This window comes from Somniosus microcephalus, chromosome 7 (assembly GCF_052327205.1).
Source record: "Somniosus microcephalus isolate GS21.2 chromosome 7, FLI_Smic_1.0, whole genome shotgun sequence".
NCBI classification, from domain to species: Eukaryota; Metazoa; Chordata; class Chondrichthyes; order Squaliformes; family Somniosidae; genus Somniosus; species Somniosus microcephalus.
Genome location: NC_140993.1, coordinates 26,006,359 through 26,030,489, shown reverse-complemented (window position 1 = coordinate 26,030,489; position 24,131 = coordinate 26,006,359).

The following is a 24,131-nucleotide window of genomic DNA, read 5'->3' as shown; positions in this document are numbered from 1 at the left end:
TAGGGAAGGAAATCTGCCACCCTTACCCAGTCTGGCCTACATGTGACTCCAGGCCCACAGCAATGTGGTTGACTCTTAACTGCCCTCTGAAATGGCCCAGCAAGGCACTCAGTTGTTCCAAACTGCTACGACAAAGACAGCACTGTGGGAGTACCTTCACCACATGGACTGCAGCGGTTCAAGGCGGCGGCTCACCACCACCTTCTCAAGGGGCAATTAGGGATGGGCAATATAATGCCGGCCTTGCCTAACATCTGTTGTGGGTAAATTGCTACTAGAGTTTATAATTAAGGATGGGGTGACTGAACTCCTCAAAAATGTTCAGTTGATCAGAGAGAGCCAGCATGGATTTGTGAAAGGCAGGTCATGCCTGACAAACCTGATTGAATTTTTTGAGGAGGTGCCTAAAGTAGTGGACAGGGGAATGTCTATGGATGTTATTTATATGGACTTCCAGAAGGCATTTGATAAAGTCCCACATAAGAGGCTGTTAACTAAGGTAGAAGCCCATGGAATTGAGGGCAAATTATTGACCTGGTTAAGAAATTGGCTGAGCGGCAGGAGACAGAGAGTAGGGGTAATGGGCAGGTACTCAAATTGACAGGATGTGACTAGTGGTGTTCCGCAGGGATCTGTGTTGGGGCCTCAAATATTCGCAATATTTATTAACGACTAAGATGATGGCATAGAAAGTCATATATCCAAATTTGCCAATGACACAAAGATAGGCGGCATTGTAGGCAGTGTAGATGAAAGCATAAAATTAACAAAGGGATAATGATAGATTAAGTGATTGGGCAAAACTGTGGCAAATGGATTTCAATGTAAGCAAAAGTGAGGTCATCCACTTTGGACCTAAATAGGATAGAACAGGATACTTTCTAAATGGTAAAAAGTTAAAAACAGTGGATGTCCAAAGAGACTTGGGGGTTCAGGTGCATGGATCATTAAAATGTCATGAACAGGTACAGAAAATAATCAAAAAGGCTAATGGGATGCTGTCCTTTATATCTAGAGGACCAGAATACAAGGGGGCAGAAGTTATGCTGCAGCTATACAAAGCCCTGGTTAGACCACACCTGGAGCACTGTGAGCAGTTCTGGGCACCACACCTTAGGAAGGATATATTGGCCTTGGAGGGAGTGCAGCGTAGGTTTACCAGAATGATACCTGGACTTCAAGGGTTAAGTTATCAGGAAAGATTACACAAATTAGGGTTGTATTCCCTAGAATTTAGAAGGTCAAGGGGTGATCTGATTGGAGTTTTCAGGATATTAAGAGGAACTGATAGGGTGGATAGAGAGAAACTATTTCCGCTGGTTGGGGAGTCTAGGACTAGGAGGCATAGTCTAAAAATTAGAGCCAGACCTTTCAGGAGTGAAATTAGAAAACACTTCTACACACAAAGGGTGGTAGAAGTTTGGAACTCTCTTCCGCAAACGGCAATTGATGCTAGATCAATTGTTAATTTTAAAACTGAGATTGATAGCTTTTTGTTAACCAAGTGTATTCAGGGATACGGGGCAAAGGCAGGTACATGGAGTTAGGTCGCAGATCAGCCATGATCTCATTGAATGGCGGAACAGGCTCGAGGGGCTGACTGGCCGACTCCTGTTCCTATGTTCCTATGCTGCCAGCACCGCCCGCATCCCGTGAACGAATAATAAAAAAAAAATTGAACAAAAGATTTTCCCAGTCTGTGTGGTCTATTCCCACACTGGGCAGTAAATTTACTAACTGAACCATTGAGGGAATTCAAATGTTAGCAAACTGTTTACTAACCAATGTAAGAACATAAGAAATAGGAGCAGGAGTAGGCCAGATACGGCCCCTCGAGCATGTTCCGCCATTCAATAAGATCATGGCTGATCTTTGACCTCAACTCCACTTTCCCGCCTGATCCCTTGACTTTCTTAGTGTCCAAAAATCTATCGATCTCAGCCTTGAATACACCCAACGACAGAGCAGCCGCAGCTCTCTGACTGAAGACATTTCTTCTGATCTCAGTCTCAAATGGCCAACCCCTTATCCTGAGACTATGACCCGCCTAGTCCTAAACCCTCCAGCCCGGGGAAACATCCTCTTAGCATCCACCCTGTCAAGCCTTCTAAGAATTTTATACGTTTCACCTCTCATTCTCCTAAACACCGGAGAATACAGACCCATTCTACTCAATCTCTCCTCATCTAACATCCTTCTCAACCCAGGAATCAATCCCGTATTCATTTTGCAAAATCAACAGTGGCTAAGATCTGCTCTGGTTACTCTGATAATCAACAGGAAATCTCCACCGGTACAGAATTAGCAAGCAAATCACCTGCTGCAAATAGTACTCTGAGTCCAGTTCCGCCACGGCAGACGCACACCCTGATTAACATTCTATGACGTCCATGAAACATGGACAGACGATTAAACAGAACCTCCAGGCTGTAAATCACAATTACACTTTTAAGCAAAGCCTTTGTAAACAACAGGAGTGGGGCAGAGATTTACAAACGGCAGTTCATTTCTTTTTTATGGGAGTATAATGATGTCTGATCCTTTTTCTCTGTTCCCTTGATGTTGCAGTAAGCACCACCACATCAGGACAGAGCTTGGCCAAACATTACCCGATTAAGGCTGCAATATAACAATTGCCAAAACGTTAATATTGAGCCCAGCCAGCTGATTTTTAAATGGCGAGGTGACCGTAAGACTATAGCAAGACATGATTAATCTAAAAAAATGTAGCGTAAACATGAAACAGCCCGTTTACTTGGTCTACTAAGAACCACGGGAGACTGAAAAATGAATGATGACTTCCACGACCTCCCCCACGACCTCCACAACCTTTCCACGACCTCCGTGATCTTCGCCACGACTTCCACGATCTCGCCCCGACCTCCACGATCTCCCCACGATCCCTCCATGACCTGCACGATCTCTCCCCGGCCTCCCCCTCGCGCCCTCCTCTCCACTCCCCGGCTGCGGCCTACGAGCGCAGGCCTTCTCGCCCGAATAGCCAGTCAGCCTCTCAATCTGGTCGGCTGCCAGCCGGGAAACACAGAGAAAAAAAAATTTGAAGTAGGTCCTGCTGTTATATTTGGCAGGGCCTCCCCATTAGCCGCATTTCCAGGTTTCCTGGCCGCTACAACCCTTCCTCCCCACCCCCGCTCCCTCTCCACCTCCCTGTAAATATTGGGGCCCATCTCTTTAAAAAAGAAAGGAAGAAAGACTTTTATTTCTATAGCACCTTTCCCGAGCTCAGGACATCCCAAAGTGATTTTAAACATCTCCATCAAATCTCCTCTTAGCCTTCTCTGCTCCAAGCAGAACAGCCTCAGCTTCTCCAGTCTATCCACGTAACTGTAATCTTTCATCCCTGCAACCATTCTAGTAAATCTCCTCCGCACCCTCTCCAAAGCCATCACATCCTTCCTAAAGTGTAGTGCCCAGAATTGGACACAACACTCCAGCTGAGGTTGAACTAGTGTTTTATATGGGTTTAGTATAACTTCCCGGCTCTTGTACTCTATGGGCTGGATTTTAATTGAGGAGGCGTGTAGGAGGCGGGACTACAACCTTCGGGGTTGTAGTCCCGCCTCCATCGAGTTGTGGCCAACCCACACGATTTTCACTTGATTGACCTTGTTGAGCCTGCCCAGCGGGCTCAGCAGGCCAATTAAGGGCCACCCGGCAACAGGTGATGTCACAGATTGACATTTCATTTGTCAAAAGCTTTTGACAGATGAAATATCAGCGTTTGACAGCTGTTTGAAGCTGTCAAACACTGACAATCTGTACTCCAAGTTAATTCCTTCCTCTCAGGCTGATTTAGAGATCTGTCCAGAACAGAAAGCTGAATGCTGCAACTTTTGACAGCTCGCGGCCATTCTGCTTTCTGTGCCGGTGAGATGAGGGACTCCCGAGACCTGAAGGAAGGAAGGCTGTAAAGGTAAGTAAATGTAAGTAAAACTTCTTTAAACACTTTACACACACCAAACACACTTACCTTTGCACTCATGCACACATCACTCACCTGAACACTGGACATCTCGAACCCTCCAAGCCCTTCAGCCTGACAGTCCGCCTTGCTAACTTGGTGTGGTTTGGAGCCGTCGGGAATCCCACACTTCAGCAATAAAAATAGGGATTAGGCTAAAAACTGCCTGTTAACTACCTGTTAACAGGCAGTTAATTGGCACTGATCCCCTTCCCGCATCGGGAAGGCAGGTCCCAGCACAGGTCGGGTATCCGCCTCCTTTGAAACTGGCATGGAGGCGGCTTGGGGGCGGGATGGGGTCGGGACCCCCGATTTCGAGATTTTAACCCCCCACACGCCTCCAATCCTGACTCCATGACCCAATGAAAATCCAGCCCATGCCTCTATTTATAAAACCCAGGATCCCACCTGCTTTGTTAACCTGCCCTGCCACCTTCAGAGAATTGTGCCCAAACGCCCCCAGGTCTCTCTGTTCTTGCATCCGCTTTAAAATTGTGCCATTTATTGTGTATGGTCGCTCTCATTCTTCCTACCCAAATGTATCACCTCACACATCTCTGTGTTGAATTTCATCTGCCACGTGTCTGCCCATTCCACCTGTCTATGTTCTCTTGAAGTCTATCACTATCCTCCTCACTGTTTACTACACTTCCAAGTTTTGTGTCTTCTGTAAATGTCAAAATTGTGCCCTGTACCCCCAAGTCCAAGTCATTGATGTACATGAAAAACAGCAGTGTACCTAGTACTGAACCTTGGGGAACTCCACTGTATACCTCCCTCCAGTCCCAAAAACAGCCATTCACAACTCTCTGAGAGTTCTGACGAAGGGTCATCGACCTGAAATATTAACTCTGTTTCTCTCTCCACAGACGCTGCCCGACCTGCTGATTATTTCCAGCATTTTCTGTTTTTATCTCTGTTTTCTATCCCATGTCCAATTTTGTATCCCGGCTGCTACTGCTCCTTTTATCCCATGGGTTTCAATTTTGCTAACAAGCCTAGTTTGTGGTACTTTATCCAATGCCTTTTGAAAGCCCATATACACCACATCAACCGCACTGCCCTCATCCACCCTCTCTGTTCCCTCCTCAAAAAGCTCAACCAAGTTAGTCAAACACGATTTGCCCTTAACAAATCCGCGCTGGCTCTCCTTTATTAGTCTATGCTTCTCCAAGTGGCTGTTAATTTTCTCCCGGATTAGTATTTAAGAACATAAGAAATAAGAGCAGGAGTAGGCCATACGGCCCCTCGAGCCTGCTTCGCCATTCAATAAAATCATGGCTGATCATTTATAAAAGCATCCCTGCCACCGATGTTAAACTGGCTGGCCTGCAATTGCCAAGTTTAACCTTCTCCCCTTTTCTGAACAAGGGTGTAACTTTTGCAATCCTCCAGTCCTTTGGCACCACCCCTATATCGAAGGAGGATTGGAAGATTGTGACCAGCACCTCCCCAATTCCTACCCTTACTTCCCTCAGCAACCGAGGATGCATCCCATCCGGACTGGGTGACTTATCCACTTTAAGTACTGCCAGCCTTTCTAGTACCTCCTCTTTATCTATTTTTATTTCATCCAGTGTCCCGGCGACCTCCTCGTTTACCGTAGCTTTGGCAAAGTCCTCTTCCTTGGCAAACACCGATGCAAAGTATTCATTTAGTACCTCAGCCATGCCTTCTGCCTCCACCAATAGATCTCCATTTTGGTCCCTAATCGGCCCCACCGCTCCTCTGACAACCCTTGTACTCTTATCTGATCTATTCTTTTTTTTGGTCCAAAGTGAATGACCTCATACATGCATGGTTGATATGGCTGGCGGCATTATGTTGGGTTTGACCTGTCACCTCTGGTGCCGTCTGATATCCCTGGCATTCCTCCTCATTCTCATTGCTTCTCCGTGAAATCCTTTGAGAGGGGCTTACTGAATGCAATCCCCACAGCCTGCAAATGAAAGGCAGCAAGAATAACTGAGCAGTGTAGCTTTAAGTGACCCCTTCCCAAACGGCAAGAACCTTTCTGGCCTCTAATGCCAATTCTAAATGAGGAACTACGTCCCTGTGAGAAAAATAGAATTTGACTTGATCCTCGTGTACTTAGAACAAAACTTTATAATGAAGAGCTTGCTCATTCTGCAGGAGAGAACACATCTCTGCCAGGCAACCAGGCCAGGAATTTATGTAGGGAGTGGGCGGCAAGCCAGCCAGTTCCTGAACTCGACTCCAGTTATTTGGCTCCGTTTTTACATAGTTCTTCCCATGAACACATTATTTAACAGCAAAAATTTCTAGACTAGTGTTCAATGAGCTGTACAGCCAAAAGTGCGGCCAGTAAAAAGGTATTGCTCAGTGTTCTGCTGAGATGACCCTTTTCAAATGAACTGGAGAGGTCGGGGTGAGGGGCTGGGGGGGTCCATGTTTATTCATAGACTGGAAGAGTTTAGAAGAATGAGAGGTGATCTGATTGAAACATATAAAATTCTTACAGGGCTTGACAGGGTAGATGCAGGGAGGATGTTTCCCCTGGCTGGACAGTCTAGAACCAGGAGTCACAGTCTCAGAATAAGGGGTTGGCCATTCAGGACTGAGATGAGGAGGAATTTCTTCACTCAGAGGGTGGTAAATCTTTGGAATTCTCTACCCCAGAGGGCTGTGGAGGCTCAGTCATTGAGTATATTCAAGACAGAGATCGATAGATTTTTGGACACTAAGTGAATCGAGGGATATGAGGATTGGGCGGGAAAGTGGAGTTGAGGTAGAAGATCAGCCATGGTCTTATTGAATGGCGGAGCAGGCTCGAAGGGCTGAATGGCCTACTCCTGCTCCTATTTCTTATGTTCTTATTTTCTTGCGAGTTCTCTTGGACAAAAGTGACAAATAAATACTTGCTGGACTTGCAAGGATATAGCATAGCCTTTTTTCCGTGTTTGCTCTTAAAGATTCTGACAGTGAATGAGAGAGCTCAACACAAGTTATTTGACAAAACTTATTTGAAGAGTTTTGGAATGTTACTGTGACATTAATGCTCAGAACAATGAGGATCATGAGGACCATGCCCCTCTCCACTTTTTATGCCCTGTTGGTCAACATGAAATCCTTTCATCCAGTCATTTCAGTTGTGACAAGGCAACTTTGGTGGTCAGCCCCACGCGGTGAATATCTGCAGCGATTCAGCTTTGCAACAGTAAGTAAGCAATGCAGGCGCATGGGAACACCGCCATCTCCGAGTTCCCCTCCAAGTCACACACCGTCTTGACTTGGAAGTTTATTGGCTGTTCCTTCATCGTCGCTGGGTCAAAACCCTGGAACTCCCTCCCTATCAGCACTGTGGGAGTACCTTCACCACAATGACTGCAGCGGTTCAAGAAGACGGCTCACCACCACCTTCTCAAGGGCAATTAGGGATGGGCAATAAATGCTGGCCACACAGGATTGATTCATTTCCAATCTCCCATTATGGGACGTGCCATCTCCTGAATTTTATTGACTTCCTGGGAAAGGAGAATAATCACAAGTTGGCCATTAGGGAACTGACAAGTGAGTTTAAGTGCTCTGGTGAGCAGCTAGTAATTGTATGAGCTCACTGCCACCATCTTTCAGCCTACATCATGGACACACATCTTAACCTGCGGGTCAGGACTGGCATGAAGAATTAAGGAAAATATATTGCAGTCCATATTATAGCAGGGCACATTGGATATCTGACATAGGCCACATATGGATTCTATACAGCCTGGATGTTATAGGGCTTTGAGCCACAATGGAAAGAGGGAAAGCTGGAAACAGTTAAAAAGTGCAGATATTTATGGCCCTGTCTTTGTTAACTTAGGCAAGAGTGATATGTCACCAAAGGCAACTTTATTGAAAAACATCTAGGTCTTTGTTGCTTCTATCTTTTGTTTTATGGGATGTGGGCATCGCTGGCAAGGCCAACGTTTATTGCCCAGCCCTAGTTGCCCTTGAGAAGGTGGTGATGAGCAGCCTTCTTGAACCGCTGCAGTCCGTGTGGTGAAGGTACTCCCACAGTGCTGTTAAGGAGGGAGTTCCAGGATTTTGACCCAGCGACGATGAAGGAACGGCGATATGCTTCTAAGTCAGGATGATGTGTGACTTGGAGGGGAACCTAGAGGTGGTGGTAATCCCATGCGCCTGCTGCCCTTGTCCTACTAGGTGGAAGAGGTTCTGGGTTTGGGAGGTGCTGCCGAAGAAGCCTTGGCGAATTGCTGCAGTGCATCTTGTAGATGGTACACACTGCAGACACGATACGCTACATATACGATGCATCAAGCTCACATTGACAACACAGAATACTTTGCACTATTATAAAAACAGAAAATGCTGAACTGATGAAAGGTCATCGACCTGAAACGTTAATCCTCTTTCTCTCTCCACAGGTGCTGCCTGACCAGCTGAGTGTTCCCAGCATTTTTTAAATTTCAGGTTTACAGCATCCGCAGTATTTTACTTTTATACTTTGCACTATAGACGTTTGACTCAAGAACCTCTGACTTCAGAGGCCATTCTTTTACATAGTATTACGTAGAATTTACAGCACAGAAACAGGCCATTCTGCCCAACAGGCCCATGCCGGTGTTTATGCTCCACACGAACCTCCTCCCACCCTTCTTCATCTAACCCCATCAGCATATCCTTCTATTCCTTTCTCCCTCATATGCTTATCTAGCTTCCCCTTAAATGGATCTATCCAATCGCCTCAACTCATAGAGGGATAGAGTCATAACGGCACAGAAGGAGGCCATTCAGCCCATCGACTCCGTGCCGGCTCTCTGTAGAGCAATCCAGTCAGTCCCATTCCCCTGCTCCATCCCCGTAGCCCTGCAAGTTTATTTCCCTCGAGCGCCTATCCAATTTCCTTTTGAAATCATTGATCATCTCTGCTTCCACCACCCTCGTCGGCAGCGAGTTCCAGGTTTACATTATATATTTTCAATATGTAATATAAACTCTTTATTATTATTTTCAGTTTCTCGATGTTTTTTCTATTACATCTTTGAGTTAGGAGTCCATTATTTTTCCTACCACCGACATCGAGCTAGTTCCCTGGACCTGTTCGATCTAGTATGTTCAGAGAGCAAGTGACTAAATGCTCCTGTGGAAGATGGCAAATAAATCCCACCTCAACAAAACCTTCAGCTGGTAAAGGCTGGAATAGGCAAAAAAGAGCACGTTCAGTCTCCTATCAGGAAGCTTCCACTTCCTCGGGCGGCACTAGATGCAGCCGTTTAGCTTCAAGCAGTTCCCACGTGTGATTCGGTTGCAAAAATTAACGAGGTGCCTGTAAAGGTTGCTGTGCCTACATGAGAGGGAATCTCTGTCAGAATCCATTCAAGCTTTGCTGTCAGTTAACAGTAACACTGAATAAGGTATCAGTCATATCAGGAACGGATTTGGCACATGCTGGAAATGGACAATAAGTAAACACATGACTACATTTCCTGTAACGTTAATAGTTTGTCATAAATTTATGTTTTTTTTAAAAGAGGAAATTTGACCAGGAATATGCGAAAAAATATAATTGATGTAAGAGTGGCCTATATTATTTATCCAAATGATTTTAAATTCAATGTGACAAGAAGCAAGAATTACATGTGGAATTAAAAAAATGCCAATTGAGTATTTGCTTCCGAATTAGTTTAGTACCTATCTGGTCACAAATAACTCGCAACGGAACTAAAATCAAAGCTTGACTAAATATCATTTATGACAATTGAAAGTGGAGAAGTAACTCATTAACCGGGGTACTATATCCCTAAACCCACAATTTTGTATTCATTATAGTTTTATTTTATTCATAGGATGTGGGCATCACTGGCAAGGCCAGAATTTATTGCCCATCCCTAGTTACCCTTAACTGAGTGGCTTGCTAGGCCATTTCAGAGGAGCTGTTAAGAGTCAATCACTTTGGCCCAGTAATTCCGTTCCAAACGCGTGAGTACGGTTGGGGTACTCACGCGTCTGGCCGGAGGAAATGCCGGTTTTCAGCATGCACAGCGCATGCGGGGAAAACCGGCATTTCCTGTCCTCTGAACGAAGGGGTTCAGAGGCACAGCGCGTGCGACTGCACAGGCAGCGCGTGCGCAGTGAACTTCGTCGATTTCATTCATGGATTCAGTGAGGTTAAGTCCTTACAACTTACACATGAAAAAAGCATGTGTAAAGTTGCTCCAGAGGCTGCGGAGGAAGATATATTTTATCGTGGAGCTTCTGAAAGGCAATATTTTTGTTTGGGAAAGGGAGGAAAGTTATTTTAAGAAATGCTGAGGTAAGTTTTAACGTTTAATTTTTTTTTTTAAACGGGTTTTCAGTACTGTAGGTAGAAGGAGCAATTGTGGCTGTGTGAATTGAATTTGCTGTGTTTATTAAATGTGAAAATGACTGTTCTAAAATGAATAATGTAACATTTCCAACATTTTTAAGAAAGAAACTTTTCATCAGTAATATATTCTTTTAAGTAATTATGTATGTATGTCCGTATATATTCCTTTACGTATATGTATGTATGTATATATTCCTTTACTTATGTGTATGAATGTATGTATTTAATTATGATTTTCCAATAAGTTACTTCCTCTGAAAGTCATAATTAAATATATACATTCATACACATAAGTAAAGGAATATATACGTACATACATATACGCAAAGGAATATATACAGACATACATTCATAATTACTTAAAAGAATATATTACTGATGAAAAGTTTCTTTCTTAAAAATGTTGGAGTCATTTTCACATTTAATAAACACAGCAAATTCAATTCACATAGCCACAATTGCTCCTTCTACCTACAGTACTGAAAACCCATTTTAAAAAACAAAAATAAACTTTAAAACTTACCTCAGCATTTCTTAAAATAACTCTCCTCCCTTCCCCAAACAAAAATATTGCCTTTCAGAAGCTCCACGATAAAATATATCTTCCTCCGCAGCCTCTGGAGCAACTGTACTCATGCTTTTTTCATGTGTAAGTTGTAAGGACTTAACCTCACTGAAAGCATGAATGAAACCTGCGAAATTTACTGCGCACGCGCTGCCTGTGCAGTCGCACGCGTTCTGCCTCTGAACCCCTTCGTTCAGAGGACAGGAAATGCCGGTTTTCCCCGCATGCGCTGTGCATGCTGAAAACCGGCATTTCCTCCGGCCAGATGCGTGAGTACCCCGACCGTACTCACGCGTTTGGAACGGAATTACTGGGCCAACATTTTACATGTCAATAAAATGAAAAATTTAACAATTGCACGATTTGCCCCCTCGCATCTGCGACTGAGGGTCCAAGGAGGTGCATTGCGCAAGAGGTCATCGTCATACGTATCCTCACACTGTTCCCTTTCGGGAACTGTATGAAGTGGTGGAAGGATTTCTGGCCACGTTAACGCTCCTTCCGTGACCATAACCATCTTCATACCAGCCATTAGGGTGGTTAGTCCTATGGCGTGAGGGTTTTACGGGCTCCCACAACCCATCTGAGGGGGGGGGCCACCCACACCCGCGGATGCAAGTATCCCGCTGGATGTCCACCCAGAATTTATAGTTGGAGCTCCGACTCCACTTGCCGGGACTGTCTGGAGCGGGGTTCGAAACCCTACTCCTTCTGGCCCAGCGGCGGGGATGCTTACCGCTACGCAAAAGGCCCACTCTGCGCAAAAGGTGACACCCATACGTTTCCTGCGCCTTTTCCCTCCCCGTGACTGGAGCCCTATGCTGCCACTTGAAAGACCAACCTATCATCTATCCTTTTTGCGGCGCCTTGGACTTCTCATTACCAATGATGAGCAGGCGCTGTGCCTCCACCTCGTTGAGGAGATTGCTGAGGTCATCATCAGTTCAATTGTGAGTTCTTTTAATGCCGTGAATTGTGCTCATTCCAGCCATTTCACGTTGATAATCGGAGTGGGCCTTTGGCGTAGCGGTAGGATCCCCGCCGCTGGGCCAGACGGGGTAGGGTTTCGAACCCCGCTCCAGACAGTCCCGCCAAGTGGAGTCGGAGCTCCGGCTCTAAATTCTGGGTTGACATCCAGTGGGATATTTGCGTCCGTGTGTGTGGGTGGCCCCCCCTCCTTGTATAGCTTGTGGGAGCCCGTAAAACCCTCCCGCCATAGGACTAACCACCCGAATGGCTGGTACAAAGATGGTTACGGTCACGGAAGGAGCGTTAATCACGGCCATAAATCCTTCCACCACTTCATACAGTTCCCCAAAGGGAACAGTGTGAAGACACGTATGACGACGACGTTGCTAAATAAATAAATAGAATGAAAAAAATTCTTTCAGGGCTTTTAAAAGTCTTTAAATTGCTTTAATTCTGTTTAAAACTACTTCAGATTCTTCAAAATAATGTAAACGTTTTTAAAAGTTTATAAAAGTTACCAAAAGCTTCATAAAAATACCAAAAACCTATTTAAAATGCTGCTCTACATGTAAAAATGCTTTGCAGCTTGTGAGAAACATTGGGGGCGTGTCCTATTAAACTGAGACCTCAAGGGGCGTGTCTCAGTTGCACAGCGCGCTCCAGGCTTTGCGCTGGCTGCACTCCTGGGCGGCGTGACGTCAGACGCTGCCCGGGATTCTTCTCTTTCAAAAAGGAATTCCAGGCGTCCTTGGAGGTGAACGGCAGGCGCATCGGGTAAGTGCAGATCGGGGGCTTGCACGAGCGGCAAGCCCCCGACCCGAATTTCTGCCCCATTGTTGTAAGTCTGGAGTCACATATAGGCCAGACCAGGTAAGGATGGCAGATTTCCTTCTCTGCTAAAGGGCTTTAGTAAACCAGATGGGTTTTTACAACAATCCAGTAGTTTCATGGTCATCCATTACTGACGGTAGCTTTTTATTCCTAATTTATTTATTGACTGAATTTAAATTCCCCAATTGCTGTGGTGGGATTTGAACTCACATCTCACAGTTTATTAGTCCAGTAGCATAACCGCTATGCTACCGTTCCCTTGTGGATGAAGACATTTTGATGACATTCCTCAGTTCACTATTTTAGAAGAGGCAATAACCTGCTTAAAAGAAACAACCGGCTTAACACCTCCACTAAAATAGCGCTCAGAGGAATGCTATAGGGCTACGCGAAGCACTTGTTCATTGATATTGTTATCAGTAGTTTCTAGCCTGGTGTTGTCCCGTCCAACACAAGGAATGTGCTCTATTTTACCACTGACTCCTGTTTCCCTGGGTAAGAACAGGTGTTGTTCCATCTAAAGCCTTTTCTGTAGGGAAAGGTGAGAGGAATGCTGTGACTTCAAATTGATCTGGTCTTTGCTTCAGATGGAACATCTTTCACTCCATGGTCCAGGAAAAGTGCTTCGGGCCATTAGCATTGACAAGAAAGCATCAAAAAACCACAAATCTGAAATTCTCTCCCTTCTATTATCTTCACTCCTGTCAGTTTCTTTCTGGCCTAAGGATGTTAGAACAAAATGATATATGTTATAGTCAAAAGCTGTCTATTTCTTTTTCTGTTCTCTTGATGAAGACAATGGGAAAATTATAAAACGAAGTTAGAATTTAATTCTCCGCCCCGCTCCCACTCTGGCCTCTCTGTCCTCGGCCTCCTGCACTGTTCCAATGGACCTCAACGTAAGCTCGAGGAACAGCACCTCTCCTTTCGATTAGACACTTTACAGCCTTCTGGACTCAACTTTGAGTGCAATAATTTCAGATCATAACCTCTGCCCCAATTTTTTCGAATGACAGCTGTTGATGATTCTGCTATTCCCATTTACACCTCCTCTAGAACCATCTTTTATTTCTTTACTTACCCCATCACCATCTCCTTTTGCCTTGCACCATCATCCCTTTTGTCATTTAATCTCTCCTGCCTTCTACCCTCTCACTGGCCTCCCCTTTTGTTCTTTCCTCCCCTCCCACCTTTCCCTGCCCCTGCATTTGCTTAAAATCTGTTACATCTCTATCTTTTTCCAGCTCTGACGAAAGGTCATCGACCTGAAAGGTGAACCCAGTTTCTCTCGATGCTGCCTGACCTGCTGAGTATTTCCAGCATTTTCTGTTTTTAGTTATAATATTATTCCCTGGTGTCCACTGCACACTCCAGTCCCTTCCGGTGCCCACCGGCCGCGGGAGGCCTCAAGTGTAACGGTGGATACCGTGCGCTCCTTCTGCAGGGCCACCCGGGAGTGGACAAGACCGCGGAAGAGAGGCAGGCAGCCTCCACGCCACCCCCCCCCACCCCCTTGGCCCTTGGACCTAGAGATGGCCACCTTGGCCAGGTCGAGGAGCAGACCCACAGGAAGGTCCTCCGACTTGCTTGTCTCCCCGCTCCGCACCGGGTGGCCAAAGATCAGGAGCGTGGGACTGAAGTGCAGCCAGAAATTGAGGAGATAGTGGAAAAGGGGCTGCAACCTCTCGCACTCAACATATACAGGAAACATAGAAGATAGGAGCAGGAGTAGGCCATTCAGCCCCTCGAGCCTGCTTCGCCATTCAATGAGATCATGGCTGATCATCCAAATGCAGTATCCTGTCCCTGCCTTCTCCCCATATCCCTTGATCCCTTTAGCCTTAAGAAATATATCTAACTCCTTCTTGAATATATTTAATGAATTGGCCTCAATTGCCTTCTGCGATAGAGAATTCCACAGGTTCACCACTCTCTGGGTGAAGAAATTCCTCCTCATCTCTGTCCTAAATGGCTTACCCCTTATCCTTAGACTGTGACCCCTGGTTCTGGACTTCCCCGCCATCGGGAACATCCTTCCTGCATCCAGCCTGTCTACTCCTGTTAGAATTTTATAAGCTTCAATGAGATCCCCTCTCATTAAAGGTGTTCAAAATCATGAAGGGTTTAGATAGAGTAAATAAAGAGAAACTGTTTCCAATGCCTGAAGGGTCGATAACCAGAGGACACAGATTTAAGGTGATTGGCAAAAGAACCAGAGGTGACACGAGGAAAATCTTTCTTATGCAACGAGTGGTTAGGATTTGGAATGCACTGCCTGATAGAGTCTGTGTTGTACTATTCTATGATTTCTATATTCAATCCATGTATCTGGTATTAATATGAATTTCAAAGCCCTAACTGGATGCTATAGATGGGAAGCTTGCTAAATCCTGCAAGTAGACTTAATGCTTGAAAGAACACAACAGATCTGCTGGCTGGGATTTTGTAAGCTCTGTGCTTCCTATCTGCTTAGTATCAGTAGGGCTTTCTAAAAGAGATAAAGACTTGCATTTATATAGCACTTTTCACACCCTTGGGATGTCCCAAAGTGCTTTACAGCCAATGAAGTACTTTTAATGTGTAGTTACTGTTGTCATCCTTGTTTTCAAATCCCTCTATGGCCTCACCCCTCCCTATCTCTGTAATCTCCTCCAGCCCCACAACCCCTTGAGATATCTGCGCCCCTCCAATTCTGGCCTCTTGAGCATCCCCGAGTTTCATCGCTGCACCATTGGCGGCCGTGCCTTCAGCTGCCAAGGCCTTAAGCTCTGGAATTCCCTCCCTCTCCGCCTCTCTACCTCTCTTTTATTCTTAAAGATGCTTCTTAAAACCTACCTCTTTGACCAAGCTTTTGGTCATCTGCCCTAATACCTCCTTATGTGGCTTGGTGTCAAATTTATTTGATAATGCTCCTATGCCTGCGGAGTATTTATATAGCGCCTTGGGACCTTTTACTATGTTAAAGGTGCTATATAAATACAAGTTGTTGTTATTGTTGAAACACAGCAGCCAATTTGCGCACAGCAAGGTCCCACAAATAGCAATACAATAATGAGCAGATAATCTGTTTTAGTGATGTTGGTTGAGGGATTAATATTGGCCCAGGACAACGGGGAGAACTCCCCTGCTCTTCTTCAAAATAGTGCCATGGGATCTTATACGTCCACCTGAGAGAGCAGACGGGGCCTTGGTTTAACGGCTCATCCGAAAGACAGCACCTCCGACAGTGCAGCACTCCCTCAGCACTACACTGGGAGTGTCAGCCTAGCTTCATGTGCTACAAGTCCCTGGAGTGGGACTATGAACCCACAACCTTTTGACTCAGAGGCGAGGGTGCTTTCACTGAGCCACAGCATAACGCTCTAGTCCTTGCTCCCTCATGTACTTATCTCGCTTCCCCTTAAAGGCATCTATGCTATTCGCCTCAACCACTCCCTGTAGCGAGTTCCACATTCTATCCACTCTCTGGGTAAAGAAGTTTCTCCTGAATTCCCTATTGGATTTATCAGTGACTATCTTATATTTATGGACCCAAGTTGAAAGTCAAAGCCAAATTAGGAGCGAAAGTAAACAAAAGAACATAAGAACGTAAGACGTAGGAGCAGGAGTCGGTCATTTGGCCCCTTGAGCCTGCTCCGCCATTCAATAAGATCATGGCTGATCTGATCTTGGCCTCAACTCCACTTTCCCGCCCGTGCCCTTGACGACCTTATCGTTCAATATGAATAATGCATTTTCCAAGAAAACAAAGTTCTTATTTTGCAAATGCAACCAGATCTTTCCTTTGAAATTATATGATAGCTTTTCTGCTCTTTCAGAAGAGCACCAAATAAAATCTAGACACCCACAGGCCGAGGGTGGGTAACCAGAGGACACAGATTTAAAATAATTGGCAAAAAATTGTGACGTCAGTCGAGTGCGCAACGCTCCGTTAGCGCCTCGGACCGGATATTGAGTGGCGCCCCCTGCCTTACCGTCTGCCGCTAGCAACAACAGGTTGAGGGTGGCGGTAGTGTTTAGCGCCGCCGCAAAATGTTTAGTTCATTTCGCGAGCGGCACAAACATCGCCGCGCCCGGGCGCTAGTTGCTTTACGCCCCAATTGGCGCCCTCTTAAGGCGCTAACGGGAGGAGCAAACAACTGAATTTTCCCCCCATAATGTCCTGTGGGGTCCACTAAATGCCAATAAGTGCTCTGGCGAGAGAAGCTGTACACCAGCAGCACGAATTGTAAAATGTTGTTCTTTCATCCCCTCCCCCTTTCCCCAGCTCCCACTTGCTTTAAAATCTATCCCGTTTCCTGCTTCTTTTCCAGTTCTGACGAAAGGTCATCGACCTGAAACGTTAACTCCGTTTCTCTCTCCATGGATGCTGCCCTGGCCTGCTGAGTTTTTCCAGCGTTTTCTGTTGTTGTTTCGGATTTCCAGCATCCGCAGTATTTCGCTATCGTGTAAAACTTATCTGATAGTTCTTCTCCAGCTGAGGTATGCCATGGCTCACAGTAGCGAATGCGAGTTACCGCTATTTCAATGAAGTGAGGCAAACCTCTTCAAACTTTTCGTATCAATAATCTGTAAAAATAATTCACAGCTATGGACAGTGATATTAGTCAGGCTCCAGCCGTAGTCTAAGGCTCCGGTATAAATGATCCAATCACTCTGACAAAAGACTTTGTCACAATCTCTTACAGGCAGGGTCTATTGGAAAAGTCTTATCCAATTAGGCAAATGTAAATCCCTGACAAATAAAACAATCGTAAAACAGGTGTCTGTTGCTGAACTGATTAGGCCTGCGAGTCCAGCAGGATTGTGTTTATATGTGCCGCTCTGTATCTCATGATGTAGCTAAAGGGCATCAACGAACTGAATTTAGTTTTCCAAAGCTGGGACTAAGATCATCAGTCTATAGACCTCGGATCAATCTAAGTTACCCTCCCGAAATTTGAGCTCACCCAAATCTCTGCTGCCCATGTCCTAACTCGCACCAAGTCCCGTTCACCCATCACCCCTGTGGTCGCCGACCTACATTGGATCCCAGTCCGGCAACAGCACGATTTAAAAATTCTCCTGCTTGTTTTCAAATCCCTCCACGACCTCGCCTTGCCTATCTCTGGAGCCTCCTCCAGCACCTACAGCCCTCCGAGGTCAGTGCGCTCTTCCAATTCTGGCCTCTTGCGCATCCCGATTTACATCGCTCTACCATTGGCGGCCGTGTCTTCGGCTGACTAGGCCCTAAGCTCCTGAATTCCCTCCCTAATCTTCTCCGCCTCTCTAACCCTCTCTCCTCCTTTAAGACGCTCCTTAAAACCTACCTCTTTGACCGCCTGTCCTAATATCTTCTAGTTGAGGCGTATAGATGCATTTAAGGGGAAGCTAGATAAGTACATGAGGGAGATTGGAATAGAGGGATATGCAGATAAGGTTCGATGAAGTAGGATGGGAGGAGGCTCGTGTGGAGCATAAACACCGGCATGGACCTGTGAAGTGCCTTGGGACAGTGTACTACGTTACAGGCGCTATATAAATGCAAGTTGTTGTTGTTCACTCTAACTCTATCATTCCATTCAGAAAATGATGCTTGAACATAGTCTCCACACAAGACCCTTGTTTCAGACAACTTAAAGGAAACAGGTATATTATTTAAATCCAAAGCATTCTTCAGTATCATTTTTCTTCCCTATGCTTGACTTCTCTCCTGCTCACGTGAAGGTGGTAATTGATGCGGATGCAGTGTTTCCTAGCTACTGCTGATCCTCCAGTAACTCATCCAACTCATCCAATTAGACCATTCACCATTCATGTAGCTAGGCAATGAGTGTTACTCATTATTTGGCTAAAGGAGGCATCACAGTCAATTCTTAGAATCATAGAATTATCCAGCACAGAAGGAGGCCATTCGGCCCATCGTGCCGGCTCTTTGAACGAGCTCTCCAATTAGTCCCACTCCCCTGCCCTTTCCCCATAACGATGCAAATTTTTCCACTTCATGTATTTATCCAATTCTGTCCTCACTTAACATCTATTCTTGCCTCCTGTCCAGCGGGCATCACAGGATAGCGACGTAACACCATCATGGCTGCAACCAAAAAGCAGCAATACTATATTGAGCGCCATAGGATTGTTGAATTAACAACGTGAAAAGGTTAGTTTTGAAAAGAAAACCCCACTGGGTTTCATTGCTGAAAGTTGCAAATGTCATTACTGAAATGCAGTTCACCAAAAAAAAACCCCACTCTAACTTTCTGAAGCCCAGGATTTCAAATGTCTTCAAAATATCATCAGAGGATGAAACCCAGTGAGGTGGATGTCTAACAGAAAAAACAATGCTCCCCAATGTTCCGTCATCCCACAGTTGCAGAAATCACTGTCAAATTCCTCCTTGCCCGATTTTCCCTTGTATCTCACCATGCAGCTTTCTCAATTGGAGCTGTAATACCCGGTGTTCTGATTCTCAATGGTGCCAGCAAACACCAATCTTCTAACAGTGCATCTATTGACACCACGGTGTCAGCCAATGAGTAGGAGGTGAGGCGGGATTTATGTCAGCACTCAGAGCAAACAAAGTCTATTTACTCAACAAACAGAGTCTATTTAAACAGTGCACTACAGCAAACAGTCTACAGAGTCTATTTAATAAAGCCCCGACAAACTACAGCAGACAGAACTCATGACCGAAAGTCTCCCGATAAAGGCAGGCTGATTCCTCCAGCAAAATGCCGTGAGTTGAGGATAGTTACATAATACAAATCATGTGCGTAAAATCAATCCCGGTCACTTATAGCTGCGCGGTCTCTAAGCGTGACTGATGGGGGAAATACCCAATCATCTCTATTCTGGCCAGGACTATTGGTGTCACTATATGCAGCCATTTTCTAACCCCAATAATTCACATCTTTTTAATCTGTTTCACACTTTGCCATATCATGCCACACAGTTGAAGTGTGCAAGGTGTGAAATGTATGGGGATTATGTAAACTAGTCATAGAGTCATAGAATGATACAGCACAGAAGAAGGCCATTCGGCCCATCAAAGAGCGATCTAATTAGTCCCACTCCCCTGCTTTTTCCCCATAGCCCTGCAAATATTTCAAGTATTTATCCAATTCCCGTTTGAAAATTATTATTGAACCTGCTTCCACCACCCTTTCAGGCAGTGCATTCCACAACATCATAACTCGGTGTGTAAATATCCCCCCCTCATGTCGCCTCTGGTTCTTTTGCCAATTACCTTAAATCTGTGTCCTCTAGTTATTCACCCTTCTGCCACTGGAAACAGTTTCTCCTTACTCTATCAAAACCCGTCTCTGCTCCAAGGAGAACAATCCCAGTTTCTCTAGTCTGTCCATGTAACTGAAGTCTTTCATCTCTGGTACCAGTCTAGTAAATCTCCTCCTAAGGCCTTGACATCAAGGCCTAGAAATTCGTTGGCCTGCGCCACCAGTTAGCGCCCAAAGAGGGCACTTAGTGGTTTTAGCGCCAATGGCCACACCTCCCGCGAAATTTAGTGGGGCGCTGATGGCGGCGTTAGCCTGCAGCGCTGCGCTGCCACCGATGACGTCATCGGTGTGCGCAGCGCCCCGCTACCGCCCCGATCATGATATTTGTTCGCGCCTCCCGCTGTAATGCCGGTCGCAATTTGCGACCGGTTCAGGGGGGCCTACCTGCGGCGGTAGAGGCGCAGAGGTGCGGGGCGGCCAATTTTTTTGCTGGCCGCCTGCCAGCACCTCCTTGTGCCGCCATCCCTGGCCTCCTGAGCCCCCCCCCCCCGGGCAGTGCCGGCTGTCTCCCAAGAGCCCGGCAGATCTCCTCAGTGCCGGGCTCCTTTGCTGGCACTCGCGACCTGCGATCGCGCTGGTGCAGGCCCCTCCCCTTTAAGAAGGGGAGGAAGGCCTGCAGTACCGCAGCGCACTGTGCCGCAGTGTGTGGTGCTGCGGCACGTTGCGCTGCGATATTCAGTTGCAGCGCCCCAAGATGGGTGCGGGGCACCTCGAGCAGCGCCCTGCTTCCGTTTGGGGCGCTGAAACTGAATATCGGGCTGGCGCTCGTGGCTCCTTCCGGGGCGGAACTTCCGGCACCCAGGCGAGACTGGCGCCCCAAACGGGGCACGAGTGAATTTCTAGGCCCAAGTGTGGTATCCAGAATTGGCCACAATACTCCATCTGGGGTCTAACCAGTGTTTTATAAAAGGTTTAGCATAACTTCCTTGCTTTTGTACTCTATTTATAAAGCCTCAACCTTCCTCCCAAAATGAATCACTTCACACTTCTCTGTGCTAAATTTTATCTGTCATGTGTCGACCCATTTCACCAGCCTGTCTATATCCTCCTGGAGTCTGTTACTATCCTCCTCATTGTTTACCACATTTCCGAGTTTTGTGTCATCAGCAGACTTTGAAATGATGCCCTGTATACCCAAGTCCAGGTCATTAATATACATCCAAAAGAGCAGTGGGCCCAACCCCAACCTCTGGTGGACACCACTGCATTCTTCCCTCAGTCTGAAAAACAACCGCTCACCACTACTCTCTGCTTCCTGTCCCATTGTCAATTACATATCCAAGCAGCCACTGCCCAGTGTCAATCATCCCTGGCATTGCACACAGAGAATTCAGATCAAGTGGTCTTTACGTAGGCAGTTTCCATTATAAACGTGGACATAGGAATTTATAATGGAAAAGGCTGATGGGATGTGCACGAAGATGTACGATTTTTAATATATTGATACATTTTTGATGTATTTTCTGGTCTTTGGGGAGTTAGCTAATCTCAGCTGGCGCAACAATAGATGTGGCATATAATTCCCCACAGTGCTCTGGATTAGGGAAGCGAAAACAACCATATTTCTCATTCCTGACCACTACCCATTGATCCCTACTGGAAGTGTGCATGCTCATGTCGGGTGAGAACAGGCTGAGGCTTGGCTGTAGGTGAATACTTACTGGCAAAGTTCATACATGAATGGCTATGTGCATGAGGTGCTAGAGGTAAAATTCTGATGTCGAACCGATGTAACCCCAACTAAGGGAGTTATTGACCAGAAAAGAGGGGAGAAAACTTGAGAAGAATGACGTAAGAAAACTACTAGGCACTTGGCCTAAGCGTTAAACAAAGCTTTAATCAACTGTTTTACAACATGGAGGTCTAGTTGTGTCCTTCATTAGTTCCTGTTAAGAATGTCCTGCGCAAGCTGGGCCCGTGCCCGAATATTTATACTCTCCCAGGACAGTGCCACCAGCAGGCCGCTCAGTATTATTTCATAAGTCTTTCTTTCATGAATGACTGATTCATGTCAAGGAAAACTTTTTTTTTGAAGTGTCCAACTTGTTTTTGTACAACTACAGGGAAGAAAAATAGAGGACAATGACCCTCATTGATCTCAGGTCCTTAATCGAATAGGTTTGCAGAATTTTCGGGGCCGAAACTCAATTTCCATTGAAATCTCCGTCTCTGCCGCATCTGCTCTGACGATGCCACCTTCCACACCATTGCTTCCGACATGTCTTCCTTTTTCCTCAACCGAGGATTCCCCTCTACCGTGGTTGACACGGCCCTCGACCGTGTCCGTTCTATCTCCTGCACTTTTGCCCTCACCCCTGCCCCTCCCTCCCAGAACCACGCTAGGGCTGCCCTTGTCCTCACCTTTCACCCCACCAGCCTCCACATTCAACGGATCATCCTCCGCCATTTCCGCCACCTCCAAAGTGATCCCACCACCAAACGCATCTTCCCCTCCCCTCCGCTTTCAGCATTCCGTAGGGACCACTCCCTCCGAGACACCCTAGTCCACTCCTCTATCACCCCCAGCACGCCTTCCCCTTCGCCTGGCACCTTCCCGTGCAAGCGGAGGAGATGTAACACCTGCCCCAATACCTCCCCCCTTCCCACTGTCCAGGGCCCCAAACACCCCTTCCAGGTGAAACAGCGATTTACTTGTACTTCTTGCAACCTAGTATACTGTATTCACTGCTCACGATGTGGTCTCCTCTACATTGGGGAGACCAAACGCAGATTGGGTGACCGCTTTGCGGAACACCTCCGTTCAGTCCATAAGGATGACCCCGAGCTGCCGGTCGCCTGTCACTTTAATTCACCGCCCCATTCCCACTCGGACCTCACCGTCCTTGGCCTCTTGCATTGTTCCACGGAAGCTCACCGTAAACTCGAGGAACAGCACCTTCCGATTAGGCACATTACAGCCTTCCAGACTCACTATCGAGTTCAACAATTTCAGATCATAACCTCGGCCTCAATTACATTTTTACTTATATTTTTTATCCACCGCTTTGTTTTAGCCTTTCTCCCCCTCCCCTTCCTTTTTTTTCTCTCTCCCACATGGCAGCTGTCTCCCATTCTGCCAGCGCATTTCACACCTAATCTAGAGCCGTCTTTTGTCTCCACTAGTCCTATCACCATCTCGTCTCGTTTTGAATACCTCTTAATGTCTCTTCACTTCTCTTTTGTTCTCTCCCAGCCTGTCCTCTTAATCCATTTCATTTCCTGTGCTTCTTTAGTCTTGACAAAAGGGTTTTCACCCGAAACGTTGACTCTATTTTCTCTCCACGGATGTTGCCTGGCCTGCTGAGTTTTTCCAGCATTTTCTGTTGTTATTTCGGATTGCCAGCATCCGCAGTATTTTGCTATCGTTCCATTGAAATCTCTTGCGTCCCCGCCCGCAGTTGAACTTTACCCCCTTGGTCTCTGGTTTAGTCGGTAACTGTGCCACGGGTGGGTCAATGGAGCTTTAATAAACTTCAAGTGAACGGGGCTTAAAGAATGGGAGTCGACAGACACCATTGTGATTCAGCATACTAGTATCGATTTACCAGGCATTGATTAGCTACTAATGCACTTAAAATTTAGCTGCCACTTACCAGCTAAGTGAACAGTTAGGCGAGGCAGGCAGCTATTAAGTGGCAGCCATTTCTGGGGACTCAGAGGCGGCACATAAGAAACTGCATTTAGTCTGTTTAACGGGCCTGTTGTGTATGTAATATGTGTGCTACTTTGAACCTATGGACAGGACTGCACTACTTGTAGGGCGTAGTGATACGCAGTACCACTCCTGGCCATGGGGTATAAATAGTACTGTGGGTACTGATCTCCCCTCAGTTCCCGCCTGTGGGCATGAAGTAAAGACCTACGTATAGTCCCTACCTCTAACCAGTAAAGACCTGTTTTATTGTTACTGATTAAGTCTGAGTATTAATTACTTGAACAACTCACAGATTTAACACTGGCGACGAGTCTGATTCGGACCCTGCGGCAGTCACTCCACGGCAGCTTCGTCCACAGCCAGGACGTTGCAGAGAGGTTTCCACCCTCTCCACCCCACTGGAAGACATCCTGACCTCGGAGCCTCCATCGGCGACCGTCAGCTTCTTCTCCAGCTTGGTGGTGGGTAAGCCGTTGTCTGAGCCGGGCAGCGACGCGACAGGCAGTCGACCGCGTTGGCCGCAC